General features: G+C 38.7%; 1 protein-coding gene and 1 pseudogene across 1 annotated transcript in view; both read right to left on the bottom strand.

The window, feature by feature from the left end:
* The window catches only part of SMYD3 (SET and MYND domain containing 3), an 839,309-nt gene that overhangs the window by 233,024 nt on the left and 588,370 nt on the right, over positions 1-17,915 (bottom strand). The gene's annotated exons all lie outside the window — the stretch shown is intronic.
* On the bottom strand, positions 11,440-12,430 carry LOC134585342 (small ribosomal subunit protein eS6-like; annotated as a pseudogene).

Here is a 17,915-nt window from a genome sequence, read left to right as displayed (position 1 = left end):
ATGTATATATTAATATTAAAATACATGTAGACAGTGTATGTATATTTATGTGTATATGTGTATATGTGTATATATATACTTAGATCATATATATAATAAATATATATATGATCTAAGTATATATAATCTTATTTTTACACTGTTTTAACGGATTTTATTTGAATTTCAGACAGCAGGGGGAGTACCTGTCATTACATGCACTCCCCCTGCTGGCATTGACATGGACGGCTATGCCGTTTATGTGATCGCGGGGTCCTCGCAAGGACCTCGCGATCACATGGCCCTGGGGGGCCGAAGAGGACGGAGGGGGACTCCCTGGGCTCCCAGGTAAGTCTCCCATACCGCGATCGCCGGCGTGGGATCGCCGGCGACCGGGTAAGTACATAAGACCGCAGGACGTTCTATGCCGCCCTGCGGATTTTAGAGCCATCTAAATAAGGACGGCATAGAACGTCCTGCGGTCTTAAGGGGTTAATATCAAAATTTAGACTTGCAGGGGACATAAGATGTGCAAATCCCAGCTTTTGAACAAAACTAGAAGGAAGTAGAAAAAGGTGGCGCCACAGAGATAATATATACAATTATATATAAACAAGTAGTAATATAGAAATAAACAATGATATATAATACAGAGAGAGAACAATAAAAAATAATAGGTGTATATATATATATATATATATATATATATATATATATATATATAGAACAGTCCAAAAAGAGTCCATTAAAGTTCTATCTGAGGTAAAAACGTCTATGGAGTAGTGGGATCAAGGGGTAAGTTGTAAGTAGATATCTCGTCAGATGGGAACCATATGTAATATAAAAACCAACGATAGTGCTCACTGTGATAAAACCAGGAGAGTGTATAAAAATACCAAATGGTTACTCACATTTAATTGGGCAGATGTACTGCCCAATGATAGGGTGTAAGTGGAACAATCCCCACCAAGGATGCTTTGGAGTATCCACTTGAGAAAGCCCTAAGGGGAAAACACGTGTTGTGGAAATTTTAATTAACTGTATTTTAAGAAAGGTATTTTGGCCATTTTATCTTTTTTACCATTTTTATTATTTTACTATCTGGCATCTGAGTTTTACTTGTTCCAGAGAGATTCTACTCCAAAGCATCCTTGGTGAGGATTATACCACTAACGCAGTATCATTGAGCAGTGCGTCTGCCGAATTAAATGTGAGTAACCATTTGGTATTTTTATACACTCTCCTGTTAGAGGTCCTTCCTGGGTCATGGCTGCCTAAAATGCATCCAAACATTCAGTGTCTCCACCCTCTGCATGCAGACACTGAACTTTCCTCATAGAGATTCATTGATTCAATTCATCTCTATGAGGAGATGCTGATTGATCAGGGCTGTGTTTGAATTGTGCTGGCTTTGCCCTTGATCTACCTCCTTTTCAGTCTCAGCCAATCCTATGGGGAAGCACTGTGATTGAATCAGGCCACCACTTCTGATGATGTCAACAGACAGCTTGTTATTCTGAGGCAAACAGCATGCAGAGCTACAGCTTCAGGCTTGAATACAAGTAAGTTTTTTTCTATATTTAGGGAGGCATGAGTGGCCCAGGGGGGCTACATGGTGGTTTTAACACTATAGGGTCAGGAATACATGTTTGTGTTCCTGACCCTATAGTGTTCCTTTAAAGTCCCAAAAATATAGAGGATTTTAGGAAGAGCCATCATCTTAAGGATGTCAATACGTCCTACCATCGATATATGTGGTAAATCCAACTCCCCCAGGTCTCGTTTGACACGATCTAATTGAGGGCTATAGTTGGCCTTTTACAGTGGGTATAGTAGGTGTAATTTGAATATACAAATATTTGATACTATATTTGGCCCAGTGGAATCCCCATGTTTGGATAATGTATGTTTTAATAGTGGCAGGGGTCCCTACTCCTTACCCCATCCACCCATACACAGGGTGAAGATGCCCTTAGTCAAGCAGTGCTTCTCTGCATCATTGCGCTTAGCTTACTCTATAACTTTCCGGGTGCAGAGGAGGCAACTGCAGGTGCCCAGTTGATCCAGGGTATGTTGCCGAAATATTCTCAAATGATTTGACTACTTTTCTTAAGAAAGTGCAAGGGCATTCATTGTATCAAAACTACTGCTGGGTCTAGTCGTTATGGTGTTTTCTGTGTTCTTTTAAATGGTTTTTCCTGATGTATCAGCAGAACTAATTTCATGATGCCAATTAGTAAATTAAGCTGTATTTAGTGTTCCCACATCCATTTCTTTTTTATGCTTTTCTTCTCTCCCAACTTGATTATTCTTCCTTCCACAGCAGAAACATTTTCTTAATGTGATCCATTCCATAACATCATCATTATAAATAATTGGTCACTATGACAAACTACTAAAACCACTACAGCAGCTTATGGCCCTCTATAATAATTCAGTTACTCACAACCAATGTTTAAACAGACTGCCAAAATGTGCACTCGAATAAGTATAAAGACTAACACCAATTTCAAGAATTAGACTTTAAGTAGATAACTACTCATTGAACTACATGCAAACACAAGAATGGTATAAAAAAAAAAAATGTCAGTCTACGCTTTGCTTTATCATTTCATGGTTTTACCATTTACCAGATTTTCTCTCTTTTCCTTTGGCTAAAGTTTCAGTTAATATGTTTACAAAGTGTTGTATATTATAACAACAACTCCGTATGGAGACATACATATAAACAAAGTATCACTAGGTGCTATTACTCACAGGTATTCCCTTAAGTACCCAAAAATACTAAATTGAACATAGAATTTAGTATCAGCATCACTATAAAGAGTTATGCAAATACTTTAATCAGACCAGTAAACGGTACAACAAACATAAAGCAGAAAACAAACAAACAATAAAACAACAACAAAGAAGTATATTATACCATAACTGTAAATGCCTTATGTCTTACTATTATTAAGAAAATAAAAAAGTGGAATATACAAATCACTGCCCATATTGTTTTTATAAACTATATTTTGTAATAAGTTTTACTATACTTGTGCACTTTCTTGTCAACTGTTATATTTGCTTATAATTTGCACTAGAACATCTTAAGTTATTCAGTGATATTTGTAATATCATTAGCCCAAAACAAAACTGAAAAGAACCATAGCTAACTAATTGCTGGATGAATGTTTGATTAAGCTAAGCATAAAATAACATTTAGGTAAAATTTCCCACTTAAGTCAAGCCAGTGGCAGTAAAAAATATACCGGGAGCTGTGACTAAGGGGCTTGGCAGAGAACTGTGACTTAATATTATCCTTTTTCTTTTAAATAGGAACTAAAGTATATCCTAGGGCTCACTTTTAAGTTGCGTGACCAAAATGAATCGGCTCATCTTTAATTAAACAGATTATACAGGATATTTAAACAATGTTTATCTCAAATTGTTGTGTAGCTTTTAATGAATGGTGAATCATGTCTTGCTGCAAACAAGGACACAGGTTTATAATTACAGAACACCCAAAATATTCCATGCATTGCTGTCTGATGCACTGCACTTTTGGTTAAAGTAAAAATGACATTGGCATTATTATTAATAAAGACTGCCTAATGATTGCTTTTTTTTGTCTCATATCTATATTAGCCAATTTGGATTCTGAATTTCACGCATGAAGGATGTGTTAGTCTATCCTGGAAGGTTTACCCTATAGAAATAAAGACCAATCTGAACTTAATAGGCTCCTTCTGAAACTAAACATTTTTAAATAAAAGTATATTTAGTAGTTTTACACAACAAGGGAATTCATCTTAAAGGGACACTATAGTCACCAGAACCACTGCAGCTTAATGTAGTGATTTTGGTCTTTATAGCATGTTCCTGCAGGTTTTTTAATGTAAACACTTCAGAGAAAAGGCAGTGTTCACATTGACGGCCACTAGAGGTGCTTCCGTCCAGTGCTGCACGATGTGCAGCACTGGTGTTTAGCATATCCACACCCTGCATGGAGGAGCGGTAGTTCCCCATAGAGATGCATTGATAAAGCATTCGATTGACTGTGATCATCAAATTTGATGATCTCAGCTACAGAGGCAGGGTCAAGTGGAGCCAGCCGTGGCGAAACCGGTGCGGCATGGGAAAATAGTGAGTTTAAAAACCATTGTACTGATATAAGAAGCGGGGCAGAACCTAAATACAGTTGTAATCAAAATGATTCAACCTCCATTGAAAATAAGGTTTATTGTCAAAATTGTAAAAACCAAAGAAAAAAAGTTACCTGCGCTCTCTCCTTAATCCCTATGTATATTTAAACAAATAGAGGTAATTTAGTTACTCCAATGGCCACCGGAGGGAATGCCTGCCTGCCAACGTCAAGGCAGACCCCCTAGACGCCCTAAATGCCCAAAATCATATAAATAAGCCACTGAAGTTCGGGATACTGTTTTTTAAAGTGATGAAACAAAACTGGAACTGTTCGACCCAAAGGATTAGCGGTATGTCTGTAGAAGGAAGAATAAAGCATATGCTGAAAGGAACATTCTTCCTACAGTTAAGCATGGTGGTGGCTCGGTGATGCTCTGGGTCTGCTTTGCATCCTCTGCTAAATCACAATGTTTATGCAGCTCTATGCACACCTCCCTGGATGTGACTTACACCATCTTCATAAACACTTCCTGTAAAGAGTCATCTAATAGGTATACTTTCTTTAATGCAAATTCTGTTTAATTTAGAATTTCTTATCTTCTGCTCTGTTAATAGCTTGCTAGAGCCTGCACAAGCTTCCTGTATGTAATTAAAGTTAATTTATAGAGATAAAAACTCTTAAAGTAAGTTACATCTGATTGAAAAATAACCCATTTTGTTGTCATGCAGGCATGGCTTGGGCTTCATAAACAGAAACAAAATTGGTTTAACTCCTAAATAGCAGAAAATTGAGTAGTGAGACTGCAGGGGCATGGTCTATACACCACAGCTGCTTCATTAAGCTAAAGTTGTTTTTGTGACTATAGTAACCCTTTAAGGTGAATATTTCTTCAGCTATATTTTTAGAGGACCAAACTTGGAAGGAGCCCATTTCATTGTTCAAATATAAAATTTTGACAGATTGCTTTGCTTGGTCATGACTCATTAGGGTTGGCGTTTTTAAGTGGTTCAAATATTTAAATTCTACACATTTTCCAAAAGTAAGTACTGTATGTCTATCAAACCTGAAATAAAACAAATTAATTGTACCTATGAATTTTGTGTACAGAATGTAGCACATTTGCATATGGGTACTGGATTTTACATCCAAAAGGTTAAGAAATGTTAATTTAAGATTAGATCAATCTTACTGTTAAAGAGATTTTCAGGGTTATTCACTAAAGTGAGAATTAGAAGTGAATTCAAAGTGAATTTAACATTTTAGGTCAAAATTGCCAAACTGGAAAAGTTCTCTAAGTCAGCAACGCTTCAGTTCGGCTACTCTAGTCTTAAATTTGAGGGAAAAGGAAATGACGAATTGTACATGAAAACCTAACTACATACATTTCATGCGGCTTGCATTTAAGGTCCAGTACACCAAGCACTGGAAAGTAATGTGATTGGCACTCAAGGGGTTAAAATACTATGCATGTTCCCCAATTGCAATTAGATTAATTTCACAAAAGCTGTTGTGAAGGTCAAAATAACAATCACTATATATGCTGACTTTGTTAAGTTAAATTTTAAAATTCACAAAGAAATACAACCAACATGCGGTACGTATTTTGACTGTGTTCTGCATATTATTATTTGTTATTTTATTGTAAAACATGTCTTTGTGGCTAACTTTAGGAAAAACAACAATGTGTTTTCGGTTAGCCAGACACATGTAATACGTATAAAAACATCCTCTAATAATTAAGAAAACGTGAATCATAAAAAACATGATGTAATTCTTCCGAGAGAAGATCTGGATTTCATATTATATTGTGTAAATTAGAAAATACCGCTCTATTAAAGTGTATAAATTACAAGATGTTAAAGTAAACATAACTGTGAAGTTATACCTTTGGTGACATTTTGCAACCAATTGACATAAGAAAAATTAAATGTAGTCCAGTATTTTACAGTGGATTGTGGTTTACAGTGGTATTTAGTGTAAACCTCCAATGCAGTACAACACAGGAGGTTATTGTATAATCCCCAAATATGGGACCAGTGTGGTATCCCACATTTCTGTACTTGGAGGGGAGGGGAGAGAAGGAACAGACATTGAGAACTATCAAAAAACTGAATTATTAAAGCATTGCTCTGCTGAAATCACATTTATGCAAAATACACAAATAGAAATTGAAGTCTTAAGATCACCTAACTTAAAGGAACACTATAGTGCAGGGGTCAGCAACCTATGGCACAGCACTCAAGGCAGCTAGAGCTAAACAGGCTGTAGCCTATCAGGAGTCCCTGTGGGACTTCAGATACCTGTTAGTGCAAAAAAGTGGTGATGGAGAAACCTTAATTTAAGCACTGCAGCACTTAGAGGAAATTATCTCAGATCACTTCCTCCCAGTACTTGTGAACAAAAATCTACACTGGAGCAAAGCAGCCTGCAGCACCTATCACAGTTCCTGCCCTTGACCTATGCCTGGCCAGCCCGGGCCACACTGGACCCCAGGGAAGCCACCAACACTGATATAGCTATACACAGAGCTGCAGAATAAGCAGCCCAGACTCAAACACACACACAGTCCCTACAAACACAACATCACTTACAATCCTCATCTGGGCAGGCCCGTCCATAGGACAGAGTGGAGCCAAGGCTCCAGGCGGCACTTTTACAGGGCCGGCATTTTGCCTGCTCTTAGATATGGACATGGATATGGTGGTCTGGTGGGCTGCTGGAGGACTCCCTGGTTGTCTAGTGTGTTGTTAGAGCAGTCACACTCCCTCGCAGGTCTGGCGCACTGTGAGTGTCAGAGCACAAATGTTAATTAATTAATCCGGTATCCTGTACTGGGATCCTATCGCTTTAGCCTGTATAGGCACCCTATATGCTGATTTCATAAAACCTGGTTGGGCTCTAGCTTTGTGAGTTTGATTCTTCTCACCAAGCATGTCTTTCATGTCTTTCAGCTGGACAGCCATGTCCGGTTCGGCAGAGGTAAGTTGCCTACCAGTAGATCTCGTTGGTGGGTTGAAGGGTGTCCCTTCTCCCAAGTCGAATGGGATATCCTCTGAGGAGCATGAGGACTCATCCTCTCCCAGCGCCATCTTGTCCCATGCAGCTCTCTGGAGTTTGCCGATATATCGGCTTGTCGGGACGTATCAGCCTTTGGTTTTTTGTTTTCCTCCCCATTCCTCCTTCCCATCGGTGTTGGGCAGTTTGCTCAGGTAGGTCCCGTGTTCACAGTTAAATTTGTTTTCTGAGAGAGCCAGTCTCGGAGCTTAGGGAAACTTGTCTGCTCTGTTCCACAGTTGACTCTGCCCCCAATGGCAGGCTTTTTAATGTAAACTCTGGTTTTTCATAGAAAATATTGCATTGGCTGAGACAATCAAGTTTGATGATCTCAGCCATGGAGGTGGAGCCATCCATGGCCAGACCAGCGCACATGGGAGAAAAGGTGAGTAAAATCACTTTTCCCATGAGATCTAAAGTGGGCCAGGGACCTAAATAGGTAGTTTAACACTATAAAGTCAGGAATACAAGTTTGAGGTGTTTATTTTGCCATATTCTGCATTAATATGCAGAATATATTATATTCTCCCCACACTGACTAAATATGCATTTAATATATATATAAAAAAAAAAATATATATATATATATTAAAGTATTTATATATTTATATCCTATCCACCTATATGGGCACCACCTACCGAGCACGGAGCTACGCAGAACTGGAATCCCATGTAAACAAGATAGGCCTCAGTTAGCCACAGAGAGTGGCCGGCCCGGGACTGGCCCACCTGGACCCCTCTAACATTGAAGAGTTCAGCACCAGCGAGAGTGACCTGAAGGCTATGTGCCGGCAAGTTGCCTTCCCTACACCTGGGTGACCGCCATGGCTAACAAGCTCCAGCTCTAGTTTTGACTTTTTCTGTCCCTATAACATTTATTTTTCTGTTGTTTATCCGTAGATTTTATTTGTTGCTATTTTTCTGGTACTTGTCTGGGATAATGAACGCCCAGCCCTATGCACCCATTATAAGTGACAGGGTTTATCACTCTGCCATGATTGCCCCTGGGAAGTCACGTGTCGGGACATAATTTGCTCTTGTGTTATGTAAACCCCTCCTCGGTAATACTGCAAAGACAGATGCTTACTAGCAGTAATGGAAAGGAAATTCTCTACAGGGACGGAATAAACCTAACGACCCAACATCTCTTTGATACCTCTCACGCACCCTTGTGGTAATACTAGTTAGAGTCTAACATAGATCTTTTAATGCCTTACTTATCTAGTTTTATATATATATTTTTAAATACAACATAATGTGTACCCAAAGTGATTGCACACAGAATATACTTAGATGTATCAAAGCAGCACAGGTTCAATATATCTGTAAAAATACAAACAATAAAAACATAGTGCTTTCTGTGTATAATATAAAATACTAACAAAAGCAAGGTGAGAAGAATCAAACTCACAAAGCTAGAGCCCTACCAGGCTCTATGAAATAAACATATAGGGTTGATTTCAGGCTCTATGAAATGAACATATACAGGCTAAAACGAAAGGATGCCAGGACAGGATACTGGATCAATTCTGTGCAAAGGCAGACATTACAAAACCTAGATAGACTGGATAAAGGAAGTTAATGCAGGGTGTGAGAGTATGAAGATGGCAACAAAAAAGACAGGAAGACGGAAAGGGAAAAGAACAGACAAGGGAAATACATTGGATTTTTTTTTGTGTATGGCCCTGTGTATGGCCTATATTTATACACATACACATACTAAAAGCGCGGTTCTTTGTTGAGCTAATTTGCATACGCCTAACCAGAATCCCTTGCAGTAGTGAGAGCACTGTTAAAGTGAGATTTCTGTGGAAAAAGTGAGTCTTATAGCTTTACTGGTGTGTGTATTTATGTTTAGCAATGTATTAACTATATAAATATATATATATATATATATATTTACAAACAATCAGATAAAGAAAGGATGATGATGTTGAAAAAAAGCTTTTGTTTTTGTAATCCTGACCAATTCTATACTAACAAATTTAGATAAAAGTAGCCACAATATCTAGTGAAAAATTCCCTTTAAAAACATCTATAAACAGAAGAAGGGAACAATATAACACAATAAAGATTTTTGTTCTCTGAAAACTGCAACCTAAAGATATTTGCATGCAGAAGCAGACTAAAGCAAAGTGATCCATTAAAGGCTGCTCATTAGCCAAGCAATGGTGTTTTTTGAGCATAAGGCTCAATATGACCCAGATGTGCACCTTGGAATATTAATCAACCTCTGTCTAAGCAAAAAATGAGATGAAAGAATTTTAAGCATATCATCTGGTTTTGTTGAAGTAGTTGAATTTTAAACAAAATTATTTTAAGACACATTTTAGAAATATTGATATAATTTAAAGAAAAAACATTTAACACATAATTAGTATTTCACTTCCATTTTTCTTCACACAAGACCAAAATAGTTCTAGAAATCTATGCTACTGGTGGTCTGTGAATCACTAATGTATTTAAGCATGTATAGGCAAAAGCATAGGACACACTGAAGGTTCTGTTCATATGGTAACATTCCCATTAAACCACACTTTACCTCAGTAGTTTCAAAACTTCTCTTTTCCTCTCTCAAATTACCACCTCTTATCATTTTTATTAAGAGCACCCTCACTCACCCAACATTTTCAGTCGAACCCTCCTCAACTCAAGAGGAACCTGATTTATTTTGACCACCAGCAGCTCTCGGCTGCTGTCTATTGTCAACTCTCATCCATCCCTACTTTCTCTTGTCCTTCACTGGCTATTTCCTCATATATCCTGTAGACCAGATGTAGGCAACCTTCAGCACTCCAGATGTTTTGGACTACACCTCCCATGATGCCAGCATTATGGGGGATTTAGTCCACAACATCTGGTGTGCCAAAGGTTGCCTACCCCTGCTGTAGACTGTAAGCTTGTTTGAGCAGGGTCCTCTTCAACCTATCCTGTAAGTTTTCTTGTAATTGTCCTATTTATAGTTAAATCCCCCCCCCCCCTCCTATAATATTTAAAGCGCCAAGGAATCTGTTGGTGCAATATAAACTGCAATAATAATAATAATAATAATAATAATGATACCCTTACCACTGCCCTGGAAGCTGCAGCCCCGCTCCTCCTCCTCGAGGAGGATGCACGACACTAAGTCGGCATGCTACCTGCAGAGATGCTCCCGTTCAGTTGTGCGCAGCTGAAGGAAGTCTCACATGTTGTCAGACTTTCTCCATTATAAATTCACCTTACGTTGGTACTGCACAGGCCTCACCTTTGATAAACAGTCATTCTTTTCTTCTCTCATTAGTTCATGCTCCCATAAACCCAGGCATCTCTTTGTTACCTGCAACGCTCTTCTTCGCCCTGCTGTGGCCATCCCCCAAACTAACCTAACAACTGATAGCTTTGCATACTACTTCACTGACCAGATTAAACAGCTAAGGAAATAATTCTCCCCCTTTGCTCCTCTCTCTCCCCCAACTACACTTAGACCGTGCCTTTCCTACCCTTGTGCCTGGCCACTGAAAAAGAGGTGACTGAACTTCTCCTTTCCTCTCGCCCCAGCACTTACTGCTTGATCCCATCTCATCTCACCTTATCAGATCTCTCTCCCCTTGTCTTGTGCCATCCTTAACTCATATCTCCAACTGCTCTTTTTCTTCTGGCATTGTCCCTGCACCCTTTCAACATGCTACTGTTGTACCTGTCCTAAAAAAAGCTCTCTTTTGTCCCATATCTGTGGCTCCATTCCCCCCCCCCCCCCCCAAGTTTCTAGAAAGACTTGTCTTATCAATTTGGCTTGCTTCCTCAATTCCAACTCTCTCCACTACACTTTTTAATGTGGCTTCCGTCCCCTCCCCTCTAATGAGACCGCTTTGATTACATTTCCGGCTAAATCCAAAGGCCACTACTCTATACTAATTCTTCTTGATCTCTCTGCTGCATGTTGATTATATCTTCCTTCTCCAAACTCTTCAATTCATTGCTCTCTGTGACACTGCCCTCTCCTGGTTATTCTCCTACCCCTCCCAACGTTTATTAAGTATAATGAAATCTCCTCCCCTCATTCTGTTTCGTTTGGAGTTCCCCAAGGCTCTATTCATTTATATTTTGTGGAGTAAGTTGGCACTATGGAAAGCCAAAAATAATAACAATAGTTATTTCTAGTTAAGTTGAATAGCTACAAATTGCTGTTCTTACTAACCATGTCAATGCTAAACCTAGCTAAACTATGTTCCTTAAACCAGATATTTGGAAACCTCAAAAATCTATCTGAAGTCAAGGGTTTGATGACAATCCAATCAGGTAAATATTTGGTATTGAGAACATGCAAAGTGTTCAGAATCAGAATCAGATTTGGATGTGGAGGCTCTGGCAGTCTGATCCTGGTGTTTCTCCTTAGCTTTCTTTGTTCTTCTAGCCAAGAGTTTGGCATACTCAGATGCTTTCTCCTTGTTCTTCTGTGTACGCTACTTCTTCAGAGCAATGCATCTGCGCTTGTGCTGCAGCACTCTAGGAGTTACAAGACGCTGGATCTTGGGGGCCTCGGTCCTGCGCTTCTTCCCATCCCTGTTCAGTGGTTTTCTAACCACATACTGACAAACATCATCATCTTTTCAGAGATTGAAGAGCTTGCAGATCCTGCTGGCCCTTTTGGGACCTAGACGACGGGAAACTTCTTTTTTACCTTTTCTTTTTCACCTTTTCTGACAATAACCAAGTTCAACACACTCAAGTTAGCATCAACAATACAGCCACGCATAGACTTGCGCTTGCGTTCTCCAGTTCTCCTGGGGCGGTAGCAGGAGTGTCCCTTGCTCAAAAGAAGACGCACACGGCCATGGGTGAGCACTCCCTGTTTCAAAGAATCGGCTGAAACCTCCGTGGCGATACGCTTTTCAAAGAAAGTATGTAGCTTGTGCTCATCATCAGCTTCATTGAGCTTCTGGCAGCCAGTGGCTGGAAAAGAGATATTGAGCTTAATGGCCGCAACCAGTCTGTCTCAGATACCCCACCTGAAAGAGCCTCAAAGTTATTTTAACTGTTTATTTCCCGGGCACTTGCCTTTTTCATCCAGCAGCAATGACTGACAAGACCCTATACAGATTGGATTAGTCCCTCTATTCCATTTTCTGACACTCAGCCAATTTTAAATAAAGTACACCCAAAAATGGCGAGGAATATAGTCTATGTTTTGATCAATATCACATGGACCTCGCCTTTTTGGGGGTTCTGTATTCACCTAATGGATACTTACCTTCCTTTGTGGAAGTGCTTACTCCTAAACACCATTAAGTCTTCTCCATAATACAATGTAGTCCCCTTTTGAGGTACTAACAACTGTAAAGAAGAGCTATGTACATCTTTAAGATCGCTTAGTTTATTGTATACACTCTGGTGTGAAATAGAGCTATATGCCTTTAAGATCGACAGTTAAGTTCGGTCTTTTAACATTACCTACTCTGGAACTGTATATGGAATCAGGGATTTTTAATTCACTCTAGCTGATATGTTTGCCCCTGTACAGCTTTTTGATTATGATATCCATCTACTCTGTGTATGTCCGCTATCACTAAACGGCATATGCACATGTTCTCTACTTTCAAAGTTCACCGGGTAGGTGTTTAGTGTAATTGATCACTCCTAAGAATATAGTGTGTCTGATAGAAATTCCCATACGAGGGAGATTTCCGCTCTGAGTAAAGAATCAGCCGGCGAACGATACACTCTCCGTCTTCATGTCCCCGCCCCGTCTACACCCAAGTGGGCGGATGGAACGTTGAGTGACAGTTCATACGGCACTCGTGAGTTTGGCGCGAATAGGCAGGACACGCCTAGCACTATGATTGGCCGACTGATTCATTTGAGGCTGTATTTAAACGCTGCCTGGTTCAGTATCTGGCTTACCTTTGACAAAGGCGCTTTGGCAGCGCCAAAACGTACGTTAGGTCCTATGCTTTTTTGTTTTTATACTAGCACGGATTGATGTGATCACAGGGTTGGGGGAGAGGGACTCTAAGTTGCCTAACCGAGCCAGACAGTAGAAATTTAGTGCCTTCAGTGTAGAATCCTTTTTCTTTCACAGCAACAGCTATCAGCTCCTCCGTATTCAGGGGATTCACTATCTCCAGTGGATATATTTTTTAAGCTCTGCATAACCAGCAGGATCTCAACAGATAGATCCAGTGTATTACTTTGCAACTTAATAGCTTTTTAGAGTGAAAGGGATACTTTGTTCTCCCCTTCTTTACACTCTCTATTTTTGATACTGTCCAAGTTGCTACAAAGGTCATTTTCTACTATTTGGTGCCTTGGTAGATATCCTGTTGCTATCAAAATTGAGCCTCTATATTTAGAGACATTTCTACAGTGCTATTCAAATAGCAGGTTCGTTCCCTTCAGGCACCATCAGCACTCTCTACTTTACTCTTTATATTCATAGACTAAGTTCATCCCAACTCCCCCCCCTTTTTTGTTTATAGTTGTGACGGTGCATTAAGTTTTATTTATTTATCTGTATTTCTTTTTGGGATCATATTTCTTATGATGCCCGTAATAAAGTAATTTTAAGAATGTTACATTAGGCAGAACAATATCTGCAGAACTATTTTTTAGTGCTCCTGAAGCCGTTATAGCTTGGGATCACGCTTCTCTACTTTTTGACTGTGTGTAAATACAAGGGTTACCCCCTCCTAGTTCTGCAGACACACTCTTGTTTCCACTAGTTGGGAACTTAGCACTTCGGTGCCTCTTTTTTCTCCTGTTTATTTCCTAGCATCGATGCTTAACCCATTTTATATTATTTATTTTGCTGACATAAATCACATGTGCAGGTTAATGTCTATTTTATTTCTTTGGTAATATTGGCACTGTGGTACTTTAGTCTTCATCATTTAAAAATGGTAAACAGAAAATATATGTCCATGGGACAAAGTCACAATGGGCACAAAAAGGTTCCTTGTAGAATATAAGACAATCTAATATGACATACAATAAGATAAGTGTTATTAAAGGAACACTATAGTCACCTGAACAACTTTAGCTTAATGAAGCAGTTTTGGTGTATAGAATATGCCCCTGCAGCCTCACTGCTCAATCCTCTGCCATTTAGGAGTTAAATCCCTTTGTTGATGAACCCTAGTCACACCTCCCTGCATGTGACTTGCACAGCCTTCCATAAACACTTCCTGTAAAGACAGCCATATTTAGGCTTTCTTTATTGCAAGTTCTGTTTAATTAAGATTTTCTTATCCCCTGCTATGTTTGTAGCTTGCTAGACCCTGCAAGAGCCTCCTGAATGTGATTAAAGTTCAATTTAGAGATTGAGATACAATTATTTAAGGTAAATTACATCTGTTTGAAAGTGAAACCATTTTTTTCTTCCATGCAGGCTCTGTCAATCATAGCCAGGGGAGGTGTGACAAGGGCTGCATAAACAGAAACAAAGTTTTATGAAGCACAGGTCGTGTCAAACTAACTTGATTGCATTCTACGAAGAAGTAAGTAGAAGTATAGATCAGGGTGTTGCAGTGGATGTGATCTATTTGGACTTTGCCAAGGCATTTGATACAGTTCCACACAGAAGATTAGTGTTCAAACTCAAGGAAATCGGTCTAGATGAAAATGCTTGTTCTTGGGTAGAACATTGGCTTAAAAACAGAGTACAAAGAGTTGTCGTTAATGGTAAATTTTCAAGCTGGACAGAGGTGGCAAGTGGTGTCCCTCAGGGGTCTGTTCTGGGACCCCTTCTATTTAACATGTTTATAAATGATCTTGAAGACAGCATTGAAAGTCATGTTTCAGTGTTTGCAAATGACACAAAACTTTGTAAAATAATACAATGTGGGCAAGATATTACTTTGCTGCAGATGAATTTAGAGGACTGGGCACCCAAATGGCAGATGAAATTTAATGTTGAAAAATGCAAAGTTATGCACTTCGGCGTAAAGAATACACAAGCAACGTATACCCTTAATGGAAGCGAATTAGGGATAACAACACACGAAAAGGACTTGGGAATTGTTATAGACAACAAACTATGCAACAATGTGCAATGTCAATCAGCAGTGGCCAAGGCCAGTAGGGTATTGTCATGCATGAAAAAGGGCATTCATTCTCGGGACGAGAATATCATTTTGCCTCTTTATAAATCACTGGTAAGACCACACATTGAATATGCTGTGCAATTTTGGGCACCTGTTCTAAAGAAGGATATTATGGCACTAGAAAAAGTGCAGAGGCGGGCAACAAAATTAATAAAAGGAATGGAACAGATCAGCTATGAAGAAATGTTAACAAATTTAAACCTATATAGTTTAGAAAAACGTCGCCTGAGAGGGGATATGATAACACTATACAAATATATTCGAGGCCAATACAAACCATTGTGTGGAAATCTATTCACAAACCGGACTTTACATAGGACACGAGGTCATGCGTTTAGACTAGAAGAGAGAAGATTTCGTCTAAGGCAAAGGAAAGGTTTTTTTACTGTAAGAACAATCAGGATGTGGAATTCTCTGCCTGAAGAAGTGGTTCTATCAGAGTCCATACAGATGTTCAAACAGCTACTAGATGCATACTTGCAAAAACAGAATATTCAAGGATATAATCTTTCAATGTAGGGTAATAACTGCTTGATCCAAGGATAAATCTGACTGCCATTCTGGGGTCAAGAAGGAATTTTTTTTACCTAGCTTGTTGCAAACTTGGAAGTGCTTCAAACTGGGTTTTTTGCCTTCTTTTGGATCAACAGCAAAAAACATATGTGAGGAAGGCTGAACTTGATGGACGCAAGTCTCTTTTCAGCTATGTAACTATGTAACTATATGTGAAGTGATTCAACTTCTAAATGACAGTGAATTGAGCAGTGAAATTGCAGGGGAATGCTCTATACACTAAAACTGCTTTATTTAGCTAAAGTAATTGAGGTGACTATAGTGTTCCTTTAACTCTCTGGAAAAAGTACATGTAACATACACCCATTAAAAAGAATTATAAAGAGATATGAGCTCTATATTAGACCAAGAAGGGGGAAAGAGAGAGACTCGGAAATGGACAGGGTGGGATATTTGATAAATTATTAGAGGGGTAAAAATAAACCCACACAAATCCTATATACCAGTTAAGGCTTAACTATAATACAGAATGATATATGATCTTGTAAACTGTAAAAGGAGATGTATCCAATATAATCAATTTCTTTGTAGCTATAGTTAAAGGCAATATAGAAGCCCCTTAAACATTGCCACTATTATAGGTAAATTATGATGTGTACAATATATACAAACTGTGCCAGGTACACTAAATAGATGAAACAGGATAATATCCTAAAGTAGTTACAAAAGAGAGGTAGTTAACCTCTAATGGCTATGATATTTAGCCCTCAGCGACCAAGTGCCATTATATGTAATGTGCTTCATTGGATACAATGTATCTAATGGAGCAATTTAACTGCTGCATATACACGATGATCATTTAAAAATGTGCAAAGATATCGCTGAAATGAAATGTGAAATTACAATATTTATCATTTCTATTGCTGCTTTTAACTATTGTGCTATACTAGAAACGGCCAAGAAGGAGAGCTTGTCATAGAACATTTCCAGACAAAGTGAAGGGTTAACCCAACAGAAGTATTTGCAAAAACAAAAAAAAGGATTGAATTGTCCAGAAACTATGGCAGTTAGTCAGAAATAAATTGAACTTAACTTTTAATATTATGTTAAAATCCTAGAGTTAAAATTAATTGCAAGGACAAACATCCATACACACAGTGAGCTGGAGTCAGGAAAAGTATAGGAGATATAATTAGAGAAACAGCAGATTAGCTCTTAAAGGTGTTCCTGTGTTGTTTGAGAAAAAAAAGATACACTATCTCGTAAAGAGTAGTTGCAACAAAATAACAAATGTCCTAGGAACCTTTGATAGAAAAGCTCTTGAGGTGTAACTCATAATATCAATACAAAGTATCTAGAGGGTGAAAAATACCTAAATCAGAGTACTAAAAGGGACACTATAGGCACCAAAAACACTTCAGCTCATTGAAGCGGTCTGGGTGCACTGTCCCTTATGCACTTAGTGCTGCAATGTAAAATATTGCACTTCCACAGAAACTGTAATGTTTACATTGCAGCACTCAGAGTACCTCCAGTGGCAGTCTTGATAGTGAGGATAGCACCTGCAGTTGACAGAGGTAGGTTGGAAAAGAGAAGTGGGACTCCTCATCATGCGGCAAATTTAAAAAAAGAAAAAATATATATTTTTTGAAATGTTTCATCTTGCCTACCTGCTACTGCCAGTACTAGTTACACCAGCTTTGATTCACTGATTTAGAAGTGTTTTACTGCTTTGTGATTTATATTTTTTATTTTATTTATAGTAAGAGCATGAAATTGCAAGCTTATTCTCTCAATAATATACAAAGTGTGTGGCTACAGTTTACCCCACAAGTAACAGTGTTCCAGGCATGGTGCAGAGTTATTGAAGATGATGAATTAGTTTGCAGAGTATATATTGTTTTCTTTACCTACGTGCTGTGCAAGTGTTGAAACAATGTGTTGTGTGCAATATAGTCAAACACAATAATGTTAAAGTGGCAGTAAATCCACTATTTAGCAACACATTTTACAACATAAACATACGGCAGGATGAAAACATTATGACAGGCATTTCTAAAAAGGGACATGCAACAGCACCTCCTCCATGACTACCACCTTTAGACAAAGCAGTGTGGTTCTTAAGGATAGTGCCAGTCATAGATAGAGACTGGGTCAAC

The sequence above is a fragment of the Pelobates fuscus genome, chromosome 2 (genome assembly GCF_036172605.1).
Source record: "Pelobates fuscus isolate aPelFus1 chromosome 2, aPelFus1.pri, whole genome shotgun sequence".
NCBI classification, from domain to species: domain Eukaryota; kingdom Metazoa; phylum Chordata; class Amphibia; order Anura; family Pelobatidae; genus Pelobates; species Pelobates fuscus.
This window is presented reverse-complemented; position numbering and strand designations above follow the sequence as displayed.